Source organism: Sceloporus undulatus, chromosome 4 (assembly GCF_019175285.1).
Source record: "Sceloporus undulatus isolate JIND9_A2432 ecotype Alabama chromosome 4, SceUnd_v1.1, whole genome shotgun sequence".
Taxonomy (NCBI): Eukaryota; Metazoa; Chordata; class Lepidosauria; order Squamata; family Phrynosomatidae; genus Sceloporus; species Sceloporus undulatus.
Genome location: NC_056525.1, coordinates 233,398,526 through 233,423,174, shown reverse-complemented (window position 1 = coordinate 233,423,174; position 24,649 = coordinate 233,398,526). Strand labels below are relative to the sequence as shown.

The 24,649-nt window shown below is 39.6% G+C and overlaps 2 protein-coding genes and 1 pseudogene across 3 annotated transcripts in view; 2 read left to right on the top strand and 1 right to left on the bottom strand.

Moving 5' to 3' along the window:
- The window catches only part of DEPTOR (DEP domain containing MTOR interacting protein), a 741,617-nt gene that overhangs the window by 113,238 nt on the left and 603,730 nt on the right, over nt 1–24,649 (bottom strand). The gene's annotated exons all lie outside the window — the stretch shown is intronic.
- The window catches only part of MRPL13 (mitochondrial ribosomal protein L13), a 434,401-nt gene that overhangs the window by 111,538 nt on the left and 298,214 nt on the right, over nt 1–24,649 (top strand). The gene's annotated exons all lie outside the window — the stretch shown is intronic.
- On the top strand, nt 5,671–5,805 carry LOC121930181 (annotated as a pseudogene).

Below are 24,649 nucleotides of genomic sequence, written 5' to 3'. Positions count from 1 at the left end.
CCCAGCACAGTTGCACACCCATGAACTAAGTTGCCTCAAGCAGTGGAGGCAGGGTGGGATTGAGTTGCCAAATTAGGTCTATCCCAAGCTCTGTACTTTCATGGTCAAAGACCCTAACAGATCTAGGGATCATCCCTCAACTGAGATTTAGGGGTGATGTAGGACCTGATGATGCTACAAGTGTGATATTACAAAAGGGAGCTCCTGATGAAATCATTAAACATGATACAATCATGTATCAACTACAGTTGGACAGAATGTGCCTCTCAAGCAAACAAAAATCACCTCCATATGAGAAAACTATATGTATGCACACTTTTCTAGCCCTGAGATTCCTCACTCTAAGGACTGGAGAAGAGGATCTAGACCCTGAATCGTGGCAACTCTGGAACAGGGAATAAGAATGATCTAGAGAGAGAGCAGGAAACATTGCTGATAAAATAACTGGCTGTCATTCTAATGCTTTTTTTCTGTTCTGAAAGAATTTGCTCATAGAAATCTAAGAGAAGCTTTGAATTTTGTTTTAAACTACTGTTGGAAAATTATCTGCTATGTACATTTCTTGCTACAGTGCTGGGATTTTTTTTAAAAAAAGACAATACAGTGTTATGCCTGTCTTTTCAAAAGTTTCACTCCTCACTGTTAGACCCCTTTCATAACCATTTTAAATGCCATGCTTCCATCCTATGGAATCCTGTAATATGATGTTTTGTGAGGGATTTGGACATTTCTGCCACATAGCTCAGCTACCTCAGCAAACAAGAAATGCCAGAATTCCATAGGGTGCAGCACTGGCCATTAAAGTGATATCAAAGTGCTATAACAGTGTACTGTCAAAGAGATATTCAGTTCAATAATGGTTGTTCCCAGTAAAGTTCTGTCTTCCGCAGACTCTTTTTATACTTAAAATGCTCCAGTTAAAATATTGTTTTTATTGCTAATGGCCATCAAGTCATGTTTGTTTATAGTAATCCTATGAATGAGAGACTTCCAAGATACCATGTTATTACAACCCTGGTAAGATCTTGTAAACCTAGTGCTTCCTTGATTGAAACTATCCATCTATAGTAAGGTCTTCCTCTTTTCCTGCAAAGCTCTACTTTGCTGAGCACTTTTTAAAATCAGTCATGTCATCTCTTGATATGCCCAAAACATTATAGTCTCAATTTTGTCATTTTTGCGTCTACAGAGAGTTCAGCTCCTGTTTTCTTTGGTCTAGAACCCATTTATTTGTATTTTTGGCAATCCATGGAATCCCTAGAACCATATTTAAAATTAGTTAAATCAATCAATATTTATAGATTAGTCTGTAGGCCATCTCAAAGTACCACAATACAAAAGAGAAAAACAAGATAAAATTCTATATAAAACTCTGTGTAGAACTCTAAATAAAAGTTATATAAGAGAACATGAGAGTAAAATATATAAAAATAAGAATAAAATATAATAAAAAGTATAGATTAAATACATTACAATGAATGTAATAAAACTAATAAATCACTCTGTAAGATTCTATGTAAAAGGTTAAACAGAAAGATAATGAATAAGTAAAAATAATCCTAATACAAAAGTCAGTCGGACTAAAATTACAATCATACATCAAAATTCTTCATCACCCCTGCAATTTACCCCAATCATCCCCACATATCTAGATCTCAGGTGTATTGCTTTGCTTAAATACTGAGCTGTAATAAAAGAAAATTTTGTATCTTGACTGCTCATAAAGTATGTTGTTCTAATATGGGTATCCCAGTACATAGTTTGTTTGATATATGGACTGAGATACAGGTCTCTTTCCTGCTGATATAGTTTGCACTTTAATATGTGAGCTATAACCTCAATTTTGTGATCTCCACAAATACAGGTTTGCTCATTATAAGGAATGCCATTAAATCTCCCAAACCTTACCATGGTATCAGGCTGCTCGAATCTAGCTCAGGTAAATACCACCCTCAGGTGTTTGGGCATTTGAATTTTTAGGTAGTATCCTAATTGAAAGGTCCGTTTATATTGGCTCAACCATTTTAAATTGCCTACCTTACTAAGAGTGACTATATCTTTTTGAGCCTCAATATCCAGGATTCTTGGTCTATCATTCTTTTTTGCTTGGTCACTGAGTGTGCAACATACAGAGAGACCACAGCTCCTTATATATTTTGTTAATTGGATAGACCAAACTGCTTGTAGAGGGGATTGTAGCTGTTCAAAGAGACATAATCTTGGAAGTCTGTCTGGCTTCATTTTGTTGGTTTTACAACAATAATTAAACACTCTTATTTAAAATGAGTTGATTTTCTTTTTGTCAGGCAAAGATATATATATAGAAAGTCTTTTGACAATTTTTATGTCTTCATCCTCACCTTTAAAGTTGTGTTGGTCATTATTTTTTAAATGTTCAACTGTAGCTTAAGTTTCTGTACTTCCTTTCTTCCTCGACTGTCCTCAATAGTCATTTCAAGTCACTGCTGTTCTCAGCTAATTGTGCAGTATCAACTGGTGTTCCTTCCAAGTTAAAATATATTCCTATCTATCTTTGTGGGTATGATTTGGTTTGGGAAGTCTAACATTTACAAGATACATATCTAGAGGAGTTGTGGAATATAGCAGAAGAAAACTTTGGGCAAGCAAATCCTGGTGAATGGGTTGACTTACCAAGCAGGCCTGCCTAGAGGATAACACTAGCCAATGGTACACACTTGGGTAGAGGAAAATATGAATATTGCATAATAACTCTTATTCACCAAACAGCAAAGGGAAGAGGATTGCTCCTCAGCATTTTGATTAGGAACACAGTGTGAAACTCTTTGGGGGATGCTGTGACCTTATCGTGTTATGTGGGAGAGTATTCCACCAGGATGAAGTACCAGATATTATTTTCAGACTTTATTCACTTCATGCCAAGTTACTATAGTGTTGGTGAGAAGTTTTGTTGACAGAAATTGGAGGAGGAAGCAGGTGGAAAGAAGTAGGGGCCAAACTAGGATGTAGGAAACATCTGTGCCTCAAAGAGGAGGCAGGGTGAGACAGAAGAACAGAAAATGGAAAACATGTTTCCAATAGATATTTCTTACGTATTTTCTAAAGATTTTATTCATGTTTAATAAAGTACTGAGGGAACTATTTTGTTGATAGTCAGATGGATTTGCCCATCTTGTATTGGCTCTGTACATGGTTCTATGGTTGGTTTTGTGTTTGTCTTCAGTGGTGATAATGACAAGCACAACAATAATATTTTTCCCCTTATCTATCCCAGCATCATCTGTTCTGACTGAAAACAGCTTTCCAGCAGAGGAAAGCTGTCTCTTCATCTATAACAGATCCTTCTCTGTCATCAGATTCTATCATTTGTATCTGCCAGGAAATTAAACCTCAGTCTTTTTCCATTACCAGAAATGATACATTCTAGTTTAAACCAAGATTGTTCCTTTTGTGTTACAAGTGTGATAGAAGAAAACCACCATCAAAAGAAGTACCAGTCAAGCAATATCTTGAAACAGTGATTTTACAGTGACTGAGATGATTCCTTGCATTGCCCTATTCATGGTTGTACTCCTCTGTTCTGTGGCTATATTGCCTATTTACTGACTATGCACAGTGATGATATCCAAAGTAGGACCTGTGCTAGAGAACGCACTAGATGCAGGACCCATATGGAATGGTCCGTTCTTTTTGAGCCGGAACTTGAAAATGTTACTTTTTGGACTACAACTCCCAGAACCCCACAACCAGCATAGCGTCTAGCAGCCATGCTCTCTGGAACATTCTGGAAACATTTTTCCAGCACAGCTTTCAGCGTATGGTGAAAGCTGTGAAAGGTGTGCCCGCGTATGACGCAGGCGCACTGTATTTTTACAATGTACATGCATCCCTAATCGTACCTCAATTGACTAACTATCCTGTCTCTCATACAAGCATTTTCATGGGCCAATCTCCATTCATCATCCCATGCTCTTATTTTTCCAAACAGACCATTTATCTTCAATGAACCATAGAGTTGGAAGGCATCCACAAAGGTACTCTAGTACAACCTCCTGCCATTCAGAAATATACAACTAAAACACCCCTAAAAGATGGCCATTCAACCTTTTTTAAAAGACTTCTAAAGAAGAGGAGTCCATCATGCTCTGAGGCATGCTCTGAGCTCTTACCATCTGGAAGTTCTTCCTAATATTTTGGTAGAATCTGTTTTCTTGTCCTTTGAATCCACTGGTTCATGTCGTAATCACTGGAAAAGCAAAAAACAACAACAAACAAATCTGCTCTATCCACATGGCATCCATTCAAATATTTACATTTGGCTATATTTTATGCTAGAGCCAGTGTAGCATGCTAGTTTCAGCACTGGAGTATGACTCTGGATTCCTGCTTGGCCACAAAGCCCACTGGTGAGTTTGGTCAAATCCCATGCTTTCAGCCTCAGGGCAAATGGCAAACCTCCTCTAAACAAGTCTTGCCAAGAAAACTCCACGATAGGTTCACCTTCGGGTTGTCATATGTCAAGAATGACTTGAAGGCACACAACACACAGACGTACCTCATGCTGTCTACTACGTATTTACCATAAGTTGCAAACAATAAGATGTACACAATACAATATTACACAGACCATAATCTTAATAATAATTACATAATTGCAGAACATCAAAGAGGCCCTTCAGCAAACCTGAGAATGGAAAAAATAATGAGGCCCCCAAATAATACTGTGACTCTTTTCTCACATGTTGAGCTTTTGAAGGAGAAGGGGAAGAGGTCTAGCCATATTATGTACAAAGATGTAAGCAAACCCAAATGGAGAGATTCCACCTAATTGCTAAATAAGAACTAAGCCCTACAATTCCAAAGAACTTCAGCGTATCCATGACTTTGGCCAATAAACACAATGGAATGATTGACAATTGACTGGTACTCATAAAAACTTTTTTTATTAAGGTTTAATTTATTTTGCTTGAGTTATGTAATGAGGAAGAAAACTCATTTAAGCATGATTCTGCCCAGTGTACCCTGACGTTCTGCCACATATTTTTGATCTTGAGCCTGCAAAGTTGCCAGTGGCCACTTGAAACAAAGTCCAAGCACCATCTGTTTCAGCAGTACCTTAATTATTTAAGAAAATACAGAGATTGTGTTACGAGGCTTTCTGAAATATGCTACAGATGTTGTTTACTGGACTTCACTCTGACTCCTCCCTCATGGGGTATTGACTTGGAGCTGCATATTAGGCTATTTATTACATTTCAAATGAGATCTTTACTGCAGCACCTCCTGTTGCCTGGAGGACTATCATAATGCATCAGTGTGACCATCACAGTATAACATAACAAACCCAATGCCCTTTCTTTCTACACAGTTGTAGCACTTTGATTCTACTGTAACTGCCATGGCAACATCCTAAGGAATTTGTGAGTTTATATTTCAGTGAAGCACTAGAGTTCTGTGGCTTAGAATTCTAAATACCCCTTTTTAAGATGCAAATCCCAGGAGTCCATAGGCTATTGCCATTGCAGTAAAGAGGAAACATAGTATTATGAATGTGTAGTGAGAGATCATGGTGTGGTGGTTTGTGTGTTGGACTACAATTCTGAAGACCAGAGTTTGATTTCCAGCTTGGCCATAAAACCCACTGGGTTCTCAACCCCTGGGGAAAGGCAATGGCAACCATCCTCTGAACAAATACTTACCTGGCAGGGGAAATACCATGATCATGAAGGTGAAGTTCATTCATTGCATGTCAGGTGTGCTGATCCCTGTGATTTCCCCCAAATGTGGGAAGCCCAACTGCATAATTTATTGCCTTAGGATTGCCATATGTTGGAAACAGCTTGAAGACACACAACAACAACAACGTGAAAAAATCCCTGAGAAGGAGGACAGTTGGTGCCTTCTAATCAGGTCTATATTAGTTGATTGTTGATACAATGCTACACTTGTTCACAATAGCATCTCTTGTGATGAGATTAGCATCAGCAGTTGGGAAAGTAACTTTGTTGTACTACACCTCCCATAATGCCCCACACAACAGTAACTGTACCAAGGCTTCTTTTTGAACAAGGCCTTTCCAGTTAAATTAAGACATCCCACAAAGGTTTTCTAACAGCAGCCCACTTCTCCAGCCAGCCAGAGTTTCAGAGAAGTTAAGTGATGCTCTGGCGAAAACCTCTGGCTTATCTCCATGTTCACACATTGCTTCCAGTGGTCCACAGGATAAAGTTAACATATAAAACATTCAGCAAGACCAGGAATAAAGTCTGATCTTGCAAGTCCTTTGTGAGCTGAACTCCTAATGACTTTGCAGAATCCTATGCTTACTGGGTCTGTGGGACTCGATCCAAAGAGCATCTGGGTTCCAACTTTAACAATATACTTCCTGAGAAAACCCCACTAGACAAATTTACCTTTAAATACACAGAGGATTTCAGTTTATGCTATTCCCCTCTTCCTCTAATAACAGATGTACACTAAAGGGGAGCCAAATACCCTGGAGAATGTCAGGCAATATGAGCAATTCTTCTTGTTTTTTAAAAAATCTTTTTATTGAAACTTTACAAACACACATTATAAATATTCTATTGAGTGTGTTTATGTATTATATAGTAGTATTTTATTGATCTAATTGTATGTGTATTATAGTTTTTTATTGATGTAATCCCACCTCGATTCAACATATAAATAAAAATTATTATTATATTATTATTATAAATTAAGCATATCGAACAATAAACACACATACTGAAATATAATTACGATATATAAGAAAATTAAGAAAGATAATTTTTTTTACACTAACCTTATAAACAAAACATTTTTTATCTCCAGCTTTTGTCTCTTTGGCATTCTTAGAATACAAATACAGTGGTACCCCGGGATACGAATGCGCCGCCTTACGAAATTTCCGGGTTACGAAAAAAATCCATAGAAAAAAACTGTTCCGGGTTACGAAGGTTATTTCGGGTTACAAAAAAAATTTTGGTGCTTTTCGGCGCTTTTTCGCACGAAATCGCGGCTTTCGCTATTAGCGCCTATGGCTTTTTCGGCTTACGAAGGATTTCGGGTTACGAACGCGGCGGCGGAACGAATTAAATTCGTAACCCGGGGTACCACTGTAGGACCCTAATAAGGCCCTCTCTTTTCACTTTAAAATGTTATTTGCACTCTATTGTTTTCTATAGATAGCCCCAAATGTTTTGTTGGAAGGGCATCAACAACAGCACCACACAGGCCTAAATCCTATTGGTTAATTCCAAATAGAGTAGATATATTGAATCAATTATTGAATGGTGAGCACACATAAATCCCATTGATTCAATAGATCTCTACTGGGGCCAAAGTGGCAACCAATGGCTTTCATGCTACTGGTGCAGTAAATTCATCATGGATTTTATTCTGTATTTTAAAGGAGTGACCCAGAGATGGTGAACCCTAAATAGGTTGAATATCGAGGACAGACCGTGAAAGTGGCAAGATAAATTGAAGAGATAAACACCAAGAGAAATCTTTTTATGAGGGTGGAAAAACCTGAAATGCTCTCCATCACTTCTATTGTGATCCAAACCGGAAGAAGGACACATGTCAGTCTGACTCTGCTCTTTTTTAAAGCAGCTGCTCGTCTCATAGACTCCCATCCACTAGGTTCAGAGTGTTCTGCCAAATATTTTACAATTGAGAATGAAAAAAGAAGAAATTCTGCTGATTTTCTCTTCCTGGCTCCCTTTGATGTTTAGTGAAACATCTGTGTATGAAAACAACCCCTCCCCCCAAAAAATATTTATAATCCTAGCTTCTGTGTGGCAGGCCACTTCCTTCTTTCTGCTGCTGTGGCACAACTATTAGAGACATGTGCTTCTGGTGGCATGCTATGCAAAGGGGCACAGCTAAGCACACTGAGTCATTCCTTGACTCAAACCTGCTAAGATATCCATCAGACCTGTTATGATATCCATCCATCTACCAACCAGAGCAGAATCATTTACAGAAGGTAGCCATCAGTTTACTGACATCCTTTGAATGAAAGTCTTTTTAAAGATAAAGAACCCTAAGAAGAGAAAGCAAGAGCCTTAGAGATGCCTGTTACCAGTGCCTGATCAGCAGACTGAGCAGGCCCACTATAGTTTACTGAAATCATATCAATTATTTCTAAATTTGCATAGACAGGCAGACTGACAGTTAGATGGATACTTTTAAAAAAGAATGTCCTATAGCAGCTAGATGCTTCCATTTTTCACAAAATGTTTTTGGTTGTCATCCAAAGTTCCAGTTGCCATTATCAAGCTGAAATTCCAAAGAAGGAGCTTCACAGAAGCAAAGCAAGGGAGGGTGGGAAGATGTTGAGTCTCTCTTATAGAATCATAGAGTTGGAAGAGACCACAAAGCCCATCTAGTCCAGCCCCCTGTCATGCAGGAAGACAAAACCAAAGCACCCCTGACAGATGGCCATCCAGATTCTGTCTAAAAATCTCCAAAGAAGGAGACTCCACTACTCTTTGAATCAATGCGTTCCATAGTCGAACTGCTCTTAGGGTCAATTCCTCCAAAATTATGTGGAATTCCAAAATCCAAAATATTCCAAAAACCAAAACTTTTTTCATGGATGGCTGAAACAGTGATACATTTGCTTTCTGATGCTTCAGTGTACACAAATTTTATTTCATGCAAAAAAAATTAAAATATTTAAAATATTGTATAAAATTACCTTCAGCCTATGTGTATAAGGTGTACAGTCACCCCTTCTAAATTGCAGATCTGAGATCCACGTCCTTGAATATGTGCAGAGGGGTGACCTATGCTATTAACAATGGTGTGCGTGCACAGGGGCACACCCCATTCAAACCTATGGGTTTGAATAAGTGCAAACCTCCATGGGGCGGGGGGCCGTCCAAAACAGATCCCCATGAAAATGGAGGGCCAACAGTATACGAAACATAAATGGGTTTGTGTTCTGGCTTGGGTCCTATCACTGAGGTATCTGATTATGTAATTATACCTGCAAATACCGGTATTCCAAAATAAAATTTTAAAAAATCCAATATCTGAAATAAGGGAGATTCAACTTGTACTTCTGAATTTGACAAGAGTGTTTTGGTTGTCATCCAAGTTGCAGTGTTTACTTTAAAGCTGAAAATCCAAACAAGGGGCTCCCTGGAGGCAAAAAGTGGGGTGTCACAATGTGTCAATGTATCAGGAAAATAATAATAATAATAATAATAATAATAATAATAATAATAATAATATCCTTGTCATTTCCCAGAACTGGGACTTGGAGCAGCTAATAAGGGCTCGGATTCAGGAAAGAGTTCTCTGAAGCACTGCTTTAGTATTTCTGAGACAGGAAAAAGATAGGAAAATGGGAGAGGGCTTAGGCACTCATGCAAAGATTATTGAGGTTTTTAAAAAAGATGGGGAAAGAGGAAAGAGTTCTCTTAGGATGTTACTACATGAAGTTTTTATACTGGAGTTACACCAGGAAAGAAGTGGCATTGGGCATACTTATCACATGATGACACCCCCAACCCATCCCTTTTTATTGACTGGGAAAACCCATCAATCACAAGGCAAGCATGTACATCTCCTGGTGTGAAACCTCATTCTTGAGATAATTGTGCCACGGTGAGTCACATGGTACCAGTGTCCTTCCCTATCCCTTGCAATTCCTGGTTTCTTTTCTTACCTTTATTTATTTATTTTCTGTGTTTTTTCTTTCTTTCTTTTTACTTCAGTCATGGTAGCAGAGCTCTCGAATTGCACAAAAATAGTGGAGGGGCAGGTGGGGAACAAACAAACAAAAACCCAAAAGGCATGCTGGGTAGGGCATAAGACAGAGAGGTAAGTTAAGAGAGAGTCAGGAAGAGAACACAATGGGGACAACAGCCCCAGTTGTGCAACTGAGAGCAGATGCAGTGATGGCTGCCTTGAAAGCAGTATGTTCCCATTTTATTTTTATTAGCACGAGAACAAGGCTCATGTGGAAGAGTCCTGTGATACTGATTACTTCAGGTTCCTGAGAAAAACAAAAAGGGGAAGAGTGGATATAGGAGGATCCATGGGGGATATTAGATATTATTGCATGTATGTATGAACACATGTATTTTGTATCTTACCTTGCAGTATAAATTAAAGCAAAATACACAATTTAAGTTAGAACAGTTCATGACATAAGTTAAAACAAAATAATGTTATAAAGAAGTTTGAAAACAATCATATTTTTAAAGAACATGGATTTTAAACTCTTAAAAGGGCAATTAATAATACAGGTAGTGATAAAAATGTAGCATATGCCAATTAAAAGTCCTTTTGCAACACAGTCAACAGTCAAGGGTCTGGGTAAACCATAAGATGTTTGCATTTTAGCTCTGAAACAGAACAGAGATGGGTCAAACTATCTTCCCATGGGAAGGAATTCCACAGCATGGGAAGGGAACAGCCACAGAGAAAGCTCTCTCCCATGTCCTCATCAAGCATCCCTGTGATGGTGAGACTGGGAGAAAACCCTCCTGTGAAGATCTTAAAATGCAGTCAGGATCATATTAAGAGATACAATATTTCAAAGTTTGAAGTCAAAGCATAAAGAAGCACATATTTTATGCAACTACAGTGTGTGTCCTCATTTTTCTTATTTGATGATCCCCTTCCTCTTTATTGCCAATTTATGTTGGTATTACAACTGTACTTTGTTTCAGTTTCAAAAAAACAACTCACTTCATCTGTGTGGTCTGAAAAAGCAAGTTTTCAAATATAAATCTGAATTCTTTTTATTCCTTTCATGAGTGGTTCATTATGACAAACAAACATAATCAAAAAAGGAGTTGGAGGTATAACTATAGAAATACTCTGAAGTCCACAGAATATTCTTTCAGGTCTCCCAAAGATCCTGTAAATATTTTATACAATTCATGTCCCATCCATCCCCTACAGCCCTTTTCCAAGCTCTCCCCAAAATATGTTTGGATTAGGCCCTTCAGCCATGCCATGTTGAAACTGGCATAACTAGTTCCTTCTGGAGAGGTAAAAAGAAGTTGAAGTGCCCAGCAAACCTATTCACCCACTTCCAGCTCTGACTAGAACAAGTCAAAGCAACATAGGAAGTGTGCCCTCGCCTTACGTGGGAGATCCATTCCCAACAGACACACACACCACATAAAGCAAATCCTGTGTGTGCTCAAGACCATTCATTTGAATGGGGAGAGCCCCCACAGCACATGCCCCATTCACCTTATTAGGGATCACCATCTGTGTGACCTCAAATCTGCATATATAGTTGTGGGTTTTTAGCATCTAAGCATGAAGAGTGCTTTCAATTTTGCACTAGGGAAAAAGTGCCCCAGCTGAAAAAGACCTTTGAAACATTGCCTTGTGTTGTTGTTATGTGCCTTCAAGTCTATTCTGATTTATGGAAACCTACCATAGGATTATCTTGGCCAGATTTATTCAGGGGAGGTTTGCCATTGCCTTCCTCTAAGTCAGTGGTTCCCTACCTTTTCTGTGCCTCACACCTCTAGAAAATATTTGATTAATGTTCACACCCCCTACAAAAGAAATATCACATTTGAAGGTGGAGTATAATTTCTAATCTTTGAACCACAAATTGAACCATGTACAATACTGCAGGTGAACAAACTGAACCTTTAAAAAAAAGGTTTTGGCTCAGTGCATAAAATGCAAATCTAAATTGAGCAATCAGATTCTGATTTATTCAGGGGAAAAAGTGAGTGGTGACTCATGACTCATCACTCAAAAACACAAGCCACTCTTTGTTGCACCCCTGAAATCCCATCTCTCATCCCCTATGGGTGCAGGCAATCCAGGTTGGGAAGCCTTGTTCCAAGCTGAAAATGTGATTTGTCCAAGATCACATAGTGGCACAGGGTTTCCGTGGCTGAGCAAGGATTTGATCCCTGGTCTCCCAGAGTCCAAATCTAACACCCAGACCACTAGACCATGGTGGATCCATGTAGGACAAAGTCTATACTCTATACCCCATCGTGATATTATTGTGATATTTGTATGTATGCAGTCTATGTTGACATTAAGGACTGCTGAGCTTCCCAACTAGTTTAATTTTGAAATTATATTGGATATAGATACATACATATTTTGTAGAGAAATATATTTACATACAGCAATGCTTCCAAAACATTTCAGAATTGAGTCACAGGGTTTTGTTCGACTCCTCTTCCCTTCCCCACCCCCCCATTCTAGAAGAGAAAATTTAAATGTAGGTTAGGTAGAGAGTTTGGGAATCAATGCCATATGTTCTCATGACAGTATCTGTATAGTTAAAAATGAAAGAAAGAAGTACTTTCATTAATATATATATATATATATATATATATATATATATCTTTTTCAACAATATTCGGACTTGTACCTTAAGTGGTTTGACACTGGTTTAGCCCTGCTGACTTCAGAGAGAGCCTCCTGATTTATACCAGGCTGAGAATAGATGTTAGGCCTGCTGCCAAGAAAAATAGTGTTTCCAGTTGTAATTTCTGAAGGTTCTCATTGTTCCTCCAAGCTTTAGCGCTGTGCTGCAATGTGCAACCTATTAGCTGTGTTTGTCAACAGAACTGATTCCCTCCCCTTCCAAAATAAAAGAAAACCACAAGAAGAAGATGAAAAAGAAAAGACAGAAATGCTTCAAGAGACTTATTTGGCATAGGCCAGCCAACAGTGAGGTGGTCCTTTTCTGCATTCTCCAATCTGATGGAGATAGAGATATCACTTGGCAAACCTGTTGACATATCTGAGTGAAGCAAGATTGTCATTTGTTACCAGCATTTGTGATCCACTCATTCATTCTCAGATTCTAAGATGTCTGAAGCTGTCTTGTCAAATGCTGCTACATATATGCACTCTAGAAATATTTCCTATAATTAAGAGATATCTGACAATCATCAACATTAGTTTGAATAAAAGGTGGAATTTGGGTGCCCTCCCCGGTGTTAATATGTTTGAGTAGAAATTCTTCATGTAAGAAGCTGCCAGCAAGGGTGGGAGAGGCCAGCTCACTTCATTCTTATTTATGAATGTTAGAAACTGTTGTATAAAAGATGTAACTTTTCTGGCAGTTGCCAACATGACTCAGAGCTAGATGACAGATTCATAACTAATCTAAGCCAGCCATTGGCAAGATCAGATGTTCCTCCTATACCAAATCTGGAATAAGGTTAGACCCTGTGCTGTTTTGTATAAGCCCTATTCAGGCATTGAACACACAAGGAAGGGAGCACATTAGTCCCGTCCACATCCTGTATGACCACTTTGCTTTCATGTGAAGCAATAGATCTGAAGAACAATGGATTCTTATACCCACAGATCAGACTGCAGGAGGAGACCCATTGCTTTCTACACAAGCCTAGTAGCAATTGAGGGGCAGGGTTCACATAATCTTCCTCTTATGTGTTGAGATACTATACTTAAAAACAAGGGATGGGTGCCAACATGTGTGAGCAACTGAATTTGCAGAGATGTGGAGAGATGCATTGTGTGGAGAGATGCGGTTCCATGGGATGTAATGCGTGTGTGAGATTATTTGCATCATTCCAATAATAAAAACCAATGTGTGAATGACGCTTGGGTTAGTGCAATCTACAATCCAAAGCAGCAGACAGTGGAAAAATCAGTCCTGTCCTAGTTCATACATGGCGTGTCAGTAGAAACAAAAACATGGTCCAGCCACATTGGTCCTGGTCTTTCTTATGCTGCTCCAGAAAGAGCATTAACAGAAGAATCTGTATGAGTCTAACACTTCACTGATTCCAGTGGTTATACCCTTAAGTAAGACTAAAGTTGGCTATAACCCATATGCATTTAATTCTGCTTTCTCACTGAAAAAGGATACCAGTTCATTAGACAGAGGGTGCATCTACACTGTAAAAATAATGTAGTTTGACTTCACTTTAAGTGCTATAGCTCCATCATAGGGAATCCTAGTTTTTGTAGTTTTACATGGTCTTTAGCCTTCTCTGCCACAGAGTGCTTGTGCCTCACAAAGCTACAAATCCCAGGAGTCTGTAGGATGGCGCCATGGCATTTAAAATGGTGTCAAACTGCATTGTTTGTATAGCATAGATGCATCCAGTGAGAGAGAAAACCTACTATTTCTATTATTCTCACTACTACTTCTTTGTCGCCTTCTGCTCCTTCTCCTCGCTGCTTCCTTTGCATAAGGAGCATTGTGTACTCCTAAATTTAAGTTAATGGAAAAACCTGTATCCCCAGGATCAAAAGTTTTTGAAAATATTTCAGCTAAGAAATGTAGATTTTGAAGGGAGGATCAGTTGGCCGCCTCTGTCTGCTGACAGACATTTTTATTTAGGCAGATCTTTTGCTCTTAACTTGTGTGACAGAAGGGTGTTTTAATGTGGTGTGCTGTGCTTTTATCTTTTGTATTATGTTTTAAATGTGTTTTACACTGTTTGAAGTTTGTGCTTTTCACAGAATCATTTAATTGTGTTTTTTTAAAAGGAAACTTTTGTATAATAAGATTTTAGCTGTACTTCATTTTAACTTGATGTAAGCTTGGTCTATGGCAGAGGAAAAGAGGGATATTAAATAAATAGATAAATAAATGTAAACTAGCTTATCCCTCCAATGATTACGTTTTCTATACTCCATGAATTTTTCTGTTTTTAATCAACTGATCTCTAGTTTAGCACAGCGGCCTAAATTTTCAGGTAATTTAAACTGTCATATTCTTATCTTCCCTATTTTTATAACTACGGCCTGTTACAGACGGCCAAAATAAACCTGCTTCGGGTCTCTTTGGAGGTATGCTATTTAAATGATGCATGGGTCCTAAGAATCCGGAAGCTGCACTAAAAGCTGCACTCCGGTGCTTAGGAATAGAGCGTGGCTTTGGTGCGATCTCCCGACTCTTAGGACCCATGCATCATTTAAATAGCATACCTCCAAAGAGACCCGAAGCAGCTTTATTCTGGCAGTCTGCAACAGGCCTACGTCTTTGAAAAAGAGATAAGATAGAGGTGAAATCTACAATCACATATTGCTACGACAACTAGTCACAAAAAGTTGAGTTGTGAATATTCCTATTAAAGAATGAAATGTGAGGCTTTAAGCAAAACCAATAATATGGGTGCAGGCACATAATCATAAAAGGAAGTATTACAGACTTTAATAAATGTGTTATGTCTATAGAAATTATTATAGCAGAAGAATTGATATTTTATGACTTCTGACAATTTTATGACAATTTTTATACTGTAGCACATAGCACGACCAAGAATTGCAAGGCAACTTTTATGTCAGCTCATTCCAAATCCAGTATGAGATCACACACACACACACACACACACACACACACACACACTCAATTAACAAAAAAACTATTTTGCTTTTAACACATTGTACAAGCAGTCGCCCATGCTCATGTTGAATCTGTGTGTACTTGAAGTAATAGGAACATGATATGATGTTCTCTATTCTGCTTAGTTCCAATTTCACCATTACGTTGGTGCTGAATGATTATCAGTGACAGGGTTGAGTACCTAAAGTCTGGACTTTTCTGTTCACTGGAGTAGACATGTGGGGTAGTCAACAGGCTGAGGGTGCATCCACACTCTAGAAATAATGCACTTTGACACCACTTAAACTGCCATGGCACCATCTTACAGAATCCTGGGATTTGTAGTTTTTTGAGACACCAGAACTCTTTGGCAGAGAAGGCTAAAGACCTTGTAAAACTAGAAATCTCAGGAATCCATAGGCTGGAGCTACAGTACTTAAAGTGGTGACAAACTGCATTATTTCTACAGTGTAGCTGCACCCTAAATCTTGTTATAACTAAATAGAACCCATTGAATCAAAGCAATTTATGTAATAATTGGCTTACAGACAGTGTAGCTACATTTGAAGGCATTGCCCCCAAGTAAGAGGTCTGCCCTCCAATGAACATTTTCTTCAGTACCCAAATTTCAAGCAACACAGTAACTTAAAACTACAGTTAAACTTTTAAAAATACAATTTAAACATCCAAAGAAAAAGGACAGGCAAAAATACCAAGGGAAGGTGAAGACAAAAATGTAAGAGTTCTAGGTGTGAATCATTTTCAGTCTCTCTGCAATGCTAGAAATTTGGGGGTCAGCTACATCCCTGCCCAGATTGTTGGCTCACCTCACTCTTCCTCATAATATCTCAGACTGGTTGATTGAATTGGGCTACTCTAGTTGGAACTAGAGTTGCATCAACTCTATATAAATGAAATTATTGTGTATCTCAAGCTTTCATTCTATGTTACATGTAGTCATCTGGCAACCAGTTGTTATTATTGTTGCTGTTGTTGTTAATTCCCTCAAGTTGACCTTGACTAATCGCAACCCCATGAGTGAGACACCTCCAAACCTTGTTCTCAGCTGTTCTGTTCAAGTCCTCCAGGCTCATGACCTCCTGGATTGAGTCTATTGGTCTAGTATGCAGTCTTCTTCTCTTCTTACTGGCCTGCACCTTTTCTAGTATTGTGGTCATTTCTAGTGAGCCACATCTTCTTACAATGTGACTGAAGTACAACAGCCTTAAGTTAGTCATCTTGGCTTCTAGTGAGAGTTCAGTCTTGATCTGTTCTAGGAGCCTTTTGTTTGTCTTTTTGGCCATCTGCAGTATTCTCAGTACTCTTCTCCAGCACTACATCCCAAAATGAGTTCATCAGCTTCACTGTCCAGCCATCCATATATAGTGATGGGGAATACAATGGCTTGGATGATCCTAACTTTAGTCTTAGTTTTATATCCTTGCACTTTAGGATCTTGTCTAGTTTTCCTGTAACTGCTCTTCCCATTCCTCATCTTCTGATTTCGTGGCTGCAACTAGTACCCTCCTTTTAGCTGATGAATACGGTTGTTTTCTGCAATGACTGAAGCTCAGGAGAAATGTGAATGATGTATGCACATCCACTTTTCCCCTTTCTTTCAGAATGAAAGTACTGCTTCCACCACATAAAAAAACCAGAACATAACTATCTGGCCTAGAAATACATTTTTAATGTTCTATATAATCACTAGCATCACTAAGGCAAGATAGTATGCTTAGTGCTTGGGAGTAATGACATGCATAATCTTAAAATAATGATGAAATAAACATTGTCCTTCCTCCCCTGCTACCACCCAGAACTCAAGTTTCCAGCTGCTTTTCACCAAAGGCTGACCTGGCAACACTCAAAACAAAAAAGCTATACACAGGAGGCGACTGAAAAGGGGATATTGATAGAGTTGTTATCACCACAGTGAAGTGTTTAAGAGGAAATGAATGCAATGAAACAGCTGTTCTTCTTTCTTCTTCCCCTGAGGAATAGTGTCTGTAACTGATTCACCAGCTAGCCCAATGGTCTTATTCTGCCCCATGTGCCAACAAGAACAGATTCTGATTTACCAGGTCTTGCTAAGGTGTTGTTCAACAAAATCATCCCTAGCCACCTATGGTCATCAGCCAAGGCAGGCTTGATAAACTGTCTGTTGTTATTATAAATTTTCAAGTTTGTTTTATGGCAGCCTTATGAATGGGAAATCTCAAAAGAATCATGTTGTTAACAGCCTTACTGAGGTCTTCTGAACTCAAGCCTGCGTTCCTCCATTGCCTGCTTTGACTGTTGACATTTTGCCGATTCTCCCCCTCAAACACACACTTCCACTTTCATGGTATCCAGACATCCTCCCTTTCCAGCACATGTCCTACATTTCAATCTTCTGTCCAGGAAGAATTTCAGAATGTTCTCCATTTTGAGCATGACTAAAAAGCATGAGTTTACATTTATATGAGTGTTTTTAGCCTTTATTTGGCAATGTCCTACATTTTTCTTGAGTGGCTTACATTTGCTGGTGCTTAGTCCTCCTTTGTGGTTAGGACATCTGGTCATTCTGATGGCATCCTTTATCTCCCATGAAAGGACAGAGTAATTTAGTGACTTTCAGGGGTAAAAGCAAAGAACTTCCATGAGAGATTTACTCTCTCTCTCTCTCAATCTGTCTCTCTCTCTCTCTCTCTCTCTCTCTCTCTCTCTTTAGTCAAGCAACACCACAAGCTTGGGTGGTTTGGTGACCTTTGGGTGGTATTGCCTTTGGGACAAAATCTTCTAGAGTCTAAAAAGTTAACTTTTTAAAATGTAATCTATTCCCATTATTCATTGCAGTATTTTCAAAGTACATTAGGTGATGTTCCTTTTTGCCATTTTCTGTGGCTGCACTGTTCATTATGTCACTAACTTTTCATTACTTTTACTAATGAAGAATCACATAAAACTTTAAGTATAGTCAAAATGCTTCTAAAATGTCCTTGAGAGGTAACTAGAAAAACCAACTAGAAAGCATTGTTCATTTTCCTCATACGCAGAGACAAAACCCATTATTCCCACTTTTTGGAAATAAAAACATTGCTTTTCAAAGGAGATTTCATTACATGTTCTTAACTCAGACAGGTGCTTTGTGCTGGCCTGGATACATGCTAGGGTTGCCCGAGGGTGGCGCCACCGCACGCCCCGCAACCCTAGCACATTGCAGCAGTGCGATAATGGCTGCGCCGCAGCCAAACACCACAGCGTGGGCGTGACATCCCCACGACGCTGCAGGGTGCTTGGGGCACCCTTTCAGCATCACAGAAAGGAGCTCCAAAATGGAGCTCCTTTCTGACACATGCATCTCTGGCACAGCCTTTACACAGCTGCACCAGTGATGCAGAAGAGAAAGGGCTGAGCGGCCCCTTTCTCCCCCTCCCCACAGCTGTCGGGGTGTCCTTGGGGCATGAAGCCCCAAAGACACCCCTTTCCAGGCCGCGGGAAAGCAGCGTTTTGCTGCTTCCCCGAGGCCTGGAGAAGCAGTGGATTGGGCCTCTGGGGGTGCCGCTGTGGATGCCCAGGCCCCAATCTGTAGGGGAAAGGGGCGGGTGCAGGCTGCCTCAAAAGTGCAGTCTGTATCCCACCTAAGATAACTTGAGTCAAGTGCCAGTATTACCTGCAACTAATTGCTTCCAAATTCTGAAATGCTCCTTCAATTACATGCATCTCAGATGGAACTAGCAAACACTTGGTAAACCAAGTCAGACAATGTAGTTCAAAGGCTGTGCACTGTAATGTGGCAAATAGATTTATCAGAGAAGTTGACCCACCATCTTTTTATTATTATTATTATTATTATTATTTGGTTTCATAGCAAATTCCAGTCACACTGAGCTAGAGAACACTTTGAATCAGGATTTTGGAAAAGGCAATTGCCTATTTCCTAGATCCCACCATATATGACACCATGCTGGTTCTCTTACGAGAAGCATACTGCCTTCAATACTGGAGGTAATATATAGCCATCTTGTCCAGTCGTTGATAACTATATCCTCCAGTAATTGTTCTAATAGGACCCTGTATGCGTAAGGCATAAGCAACCTTGTACCAATGACTAAAGTGTTTAATATGTTTACTACAGAATCTCTTGGGTTACAACTACGGTGTTTATCACACGGAGGTTTTTGCAGCTTTGATCCGAAGTCACTGCAGGTCCAACGATGCAAATTCACATGATAACGTGATGTATTATCTCACGTGATTGCTTTCTATGGGGGGGTTGTTCCAAGGCTCATCCACAGTGAATCTGAAGTGACTCCTCATTTTGGTGAATTCGGTAACAAGCAAGTTCACAAAAATTGCTTCTAAGCTCACTTCAGTTTCACTCCGAATTGGTGTGGGGTGGAATACAACTTTGCTTCTGTCCCGGTACACCCCCCAAAACCTCCAAGGTCCCACATTTCCCATGATGCTGCACTGCAATTTTGTCCCATTTGCTTCCGGTGCTCCTTCAAGAAGGGAGGTGCATGTAGCTGACAGGGATGAAGGGAATGAAACAGGGGGCTGGGGGGAGAGATGGGAGCAACGGAGGGGGCCATTAGAGCCTGGGGGGACCAACAAACTCCAACTCCCAGAATTCCATAGCATTGAGACAGGACAGTTAAAGTGGAGTCAAACCGGATTATTTCCCCAGTGTGGATGCAACCTAAGAGAAGGCAACTGTTACAAAGGGAAGGAGAGCATGGAGAATAATTATAATAAAAAAGCAAAAATGTTTTTAAATTAATAATAATAATAATAATAATAATAATAATAATAATAATAAGTTATTAGTTTGCTGAGGCACCAGAGCTCTCTGGCAGAGAAGGCTCATTGTCTCACGACACTACAGTTCCCAGAATTCCATAGCACTGATCCAGGACAGTTTAAGTGGAGTCAAACTGGATTATCTTCCCAGTGCAGATGCAACCTAAGAGAAGGCAACTGTTACAAAGGGAAGGAGAGTGGATTGGATTCAGGGAAGTGGTATTTTAGGGAGCATGGAAAATAAGGGAAATCGGATCATTTCTGCACTCCTCCAAAATGAATCTCTTTCAGATCCAAAGGATTTACTTCCAAGTAAACCTGCAGCTTCTACACTGATTATTTTGCAGTGAAAGAAATTTTTAATTATAATAGTAATACCTTAACAATAATAAATGGATGGGGGCTGTGACATGGAGGATAGATGTAGATGTGGCTGAAATGGATGAGGAGAATGACAGGAGGATAGATGTAGATGTGCTTGGAATGCATGAGGAGAATGACAGGAGGATAAATGTAGATGTGCCTGGAATGGATGAGGAGAATGACAGGAGCATAGATGTAGATATGGCTGAAATGGATGGGGGCTCTGACATGGAGGACCCGTTTGGATTTGGCTGCCAGGGATGGGAAGATAGAAGGGAGGAAGAAATATGAAGCAGTCATTCATGTGAGGCTAGCATTCACGTGAAAGTGGAACCAGGAAGTGGCCCCCTTCTTCACCTCAGAAGCGCAAAAGTTCACGATGCGTTAAGATCCCCACTGAGCATGCGCAAGGGTCCTAATTTGAATAGTTGAATCCACATGGTATGTACTGGTGTGATAATTTAATGTGCACTCACTCTGCTTTGACTCAGGAATCACCACAATTTCTTTCTTCACGTGTGATAATTCATCACATGAATTGCCCTGGATTCGAATTTACTCTGCTTCCCCTTCAATTTGAATTGGCTCTGGATTTGAGTTCCAGTCTCACATGTGATAAGGGGCTACCTTTCTTAAACTTACCTTGAAAGAAGCAGTGTCTGGAACATTTAAGGATATCCTTCAAGAAGTGGATCCATCTTCAACTGGGGGCTTCTTTTTTTTCAAGAGCTTAATTCCAAATGTGAGTGTGTGTGTGTGTACATGGACATATATGGGAAATAAAGCAGCTTGAAGAACTGAGAGCCATGCAATATCCCTTCAATCCTTAAACGGGGTGAATGTAGGACATAAGTGGTCTGTTGGTCTGGTGCCAATTTTGTTCCCATCAACTTCAAAGAGATCATTTCCATTAGTTTAAGTAGGATTTGGGAAAGACTTTGAGGGCATGCTACCCTCAAGGTTTGCCTGCATCTCAGGGTTAAAGGTGGTATTTAAATTGTAGTCCTACAACAAAGGCCTGAGTATGGCTATTTGGAACTACAGGATTCTCTTGAATATCCATGCAGACAGGGAGACATCTTCCTTCAAGCCAAATGAGCTAATTTACCATGACATCTTTAGTTCAATAGCCCCCATTGAAATCCCTTCCTTCTGACATCTTTTCTTTGATTTCTTCCTAACCCCATGAAACACTGATACTTAAAGCACTGAACAGTTGGGAAGATAAACTTGTCCTGCCTGATTATAGATTTGCTTAGCCGTATCTTTTCTCTCCCCTCCATTTCAGTATAATTACACTTGTACTTTGTCCCACTTGCAATGGGTTGCATGTATTCTTAATTATGTTGATTATATAATCAGTATCATATGGAATTCAGGACAGATGCCAAGTCATGTTTGAATTAATAGATGATTTTAAGGTAAGGTAGTCCTTCTAATCATGTCCACCATAATTGCTACCTGGGAAATAAAAGAAAAGTTTAAAAGCAAAGAATATTAAATATTCTGCCTTAAAACAGTCAACTCACTCTAATTGTACAAAATCTTTTGTCTCTAGCATATTTGGTGAGAGCCCATAGGAAGTAAGGTTGGCCCTCTTTTTATTCTCTTTCTAATAACAGGTGAAAACCTTTCTTCTTGCCCAGAACTTGGAGTATTAACTGTCTGTTGCAGAAAGTCTTTTAACAGGAGTGTGTTGAATTAGGGTTTGTATTTTTAATCTTTATAATGTTTCATTGTAAAAAATAAATACCCCTGGAGTATACTGGACAATGCTGACATGCTCAGTGTTGTGATTAGTAGTGTGGACTGATACAGGAATAAGGATCTAGGAGCCAAGACCCAGTGAGATCCCTAGCTTTGTGCCATCCAGTTCAAATGCCTGGAAAGGGATTGCAGAGGGGATGGATTGTTGTTCATTCACCTGCCCCCCCCCCCCCCCCACCAGTGCCTGGCTGCCATCCACAGTGCTCTGCCTTCCTTCTCCAGTGCTTTGGCTCCCTTGTCTGAACAAGCCATAGCACTAGAAAAGGCAGGAGGAGTGTTCATGTACTCACCCCTCCTTCTCCAGTGCTTTCGCTTCTTTGTTCAGGAGAACCATGGCAGCAGAGAAGGCAGGAGGGGGCATATGCACTCAACCCTCCTTCTCCACTGCCTTGGCTCCCTCATCCAAGAGAGCCATGGCAGGAGAGAGGGTGGGATGAGAGAGAAGAGGGCCCGACCAAGTGTCAACCCTCTTTGTAAGGTGTCACCTTCTACAATCAGCACATCCCACACACGCCTTGTGACACCACTGCCAAAACTAAAGAACAATCAGGATTGGCACACAACAGAAAGGGAAGATGAGAAACAAATCAGGATGGAAGGCAAATAGAGAAATTACTGACTTAGACCTTGTTGCCTGAGTAAGGATTAGCTATACCTGGAGGCCTTTTATACATCCTCCTCTTCATAAGGATTCAATGGCTAGTTTGGGTAGATGGTCTGAAAGTTGCTTTCCCAAGAAAGTGCCACCTGCAATTCCATGATTTTCGAGTGGAACAGAAGCATTTAGCTTGTGACACTGGTAGGCTAAAGAGTCTTTTGCATTTTACCAACCAAAGCAATGTTTAGGAGTTCCAGATACAAGTTCCATTTTGTATACTAGAAGTAAACACAAGTTTGGTAAATGTAATTCCTGTAAAAGTTAACAGTATTTTGATGGAAATCCAGATGCTTTGATCTGGATTTCCTGCATGGCAGGGGGTTGGACTGGATGGCCCTTGTGGTCTCTTCCAACTCTATGATTCTATGATTCTATGATTCTATGTTATTGACATAAAAGTGTGATTATTCAGAATGTTACAAACACTTTACTCCAGTGATTATTAAAAACAAAAAAAACACAACCCTGAAAAACAGGTCAAAGTCCCTTCCATTGTGAAATAGTCATGTAACAGAAATCATTGAAATATTTTAGAAAAATCAACATAATTCCAGATGAACTTCAGGAAGCAATGGAAGAACATTGACTTAGCATTTGTTACCTCACAGCTTCCATATTCCTGGAGAAAAGAAAAATGAGGAGATCTGCCAATGGATTCATATGGGCAGGATGAGAGTCATGGGAACCTTTACAGAGATGTCTTTACAACCACCAGTGAATTTGACATAGAGGAAAGTGGTGTGTTTATGAGTGCTATGGATGAATTTACTTGTTATTGCACAACTGAATGAGAACTGTAAACTTAGACTTTTGTAGCCCACAGAGTTAACAATCTTTTACACTGCATGGAGCCAGATAGACCTCCACTGGCCAAACACCTGCAGGCGTGCATGTTATATAAATTATTGCTATAAAATCCATCCTTAAGTATTCACATGTGTCCAGACTTGGATCCAGAGTTCACAAATACATATACTCTTGAAAAGAGAGCTACCATGCAAGGGGATGGATGGAATGATTTGCTGAAAATATGTCAATGGGATATTGTAAAAATTAGAATTGAAATGGGCTTCCTACAGATGGCACACCCATAACACATATGTACACATGCAAAGGCTCCTATGCACACAATATCAGCGTGCTTGAAGAAAATTCCTTGGCACTGAAAAAGTATTGTCTGAGATGGCTTCCATGTCAGAGGGATGGTGAATTTAACCTGGATTTTAGTCCAAATTTTTAAGGAGCTACCCAAGGTGCCAAATGCTATCCTAGGTTCACTCCCTTGGATTGCTGCTTGAAAGTTCAGACAAAAACACAGACCAGATTCATTGCCGTAATGACATAGAGACAATAATTGCCACTGGGATATACTGAGAGCTGGATGTGCAGTGAAGCTACCTGGCCAGGTTGAACTCACAAATATTTTTGTGAAGGCACCATAGACTTCTCTAGTACCATTTATTCTAATGCTATCCACCAAGGGATGTGGCTGTATAATCAAATGATACTTCAAAGCAGATTAACATGTGGTACAGCCACTAGAAATTAGGAAGCTGGGGAGAGATGCTGCTCACAACAACAGAATTTTCATTTCTTGAATCAGTGGATTCAAACTTTGTTCCTTGGAACCTTTTGATTCCTCTAGTCTAAAATTCCACTGTAAAAAGGCCAGTGATGGTAGGCAGCTTTCTTTTTTCCTTTACAGTGTCTATTCATGCATAATGCCAAATCAACATCATCATCATCATCATCATCATCATCATCATCATCATCATCATCATCAT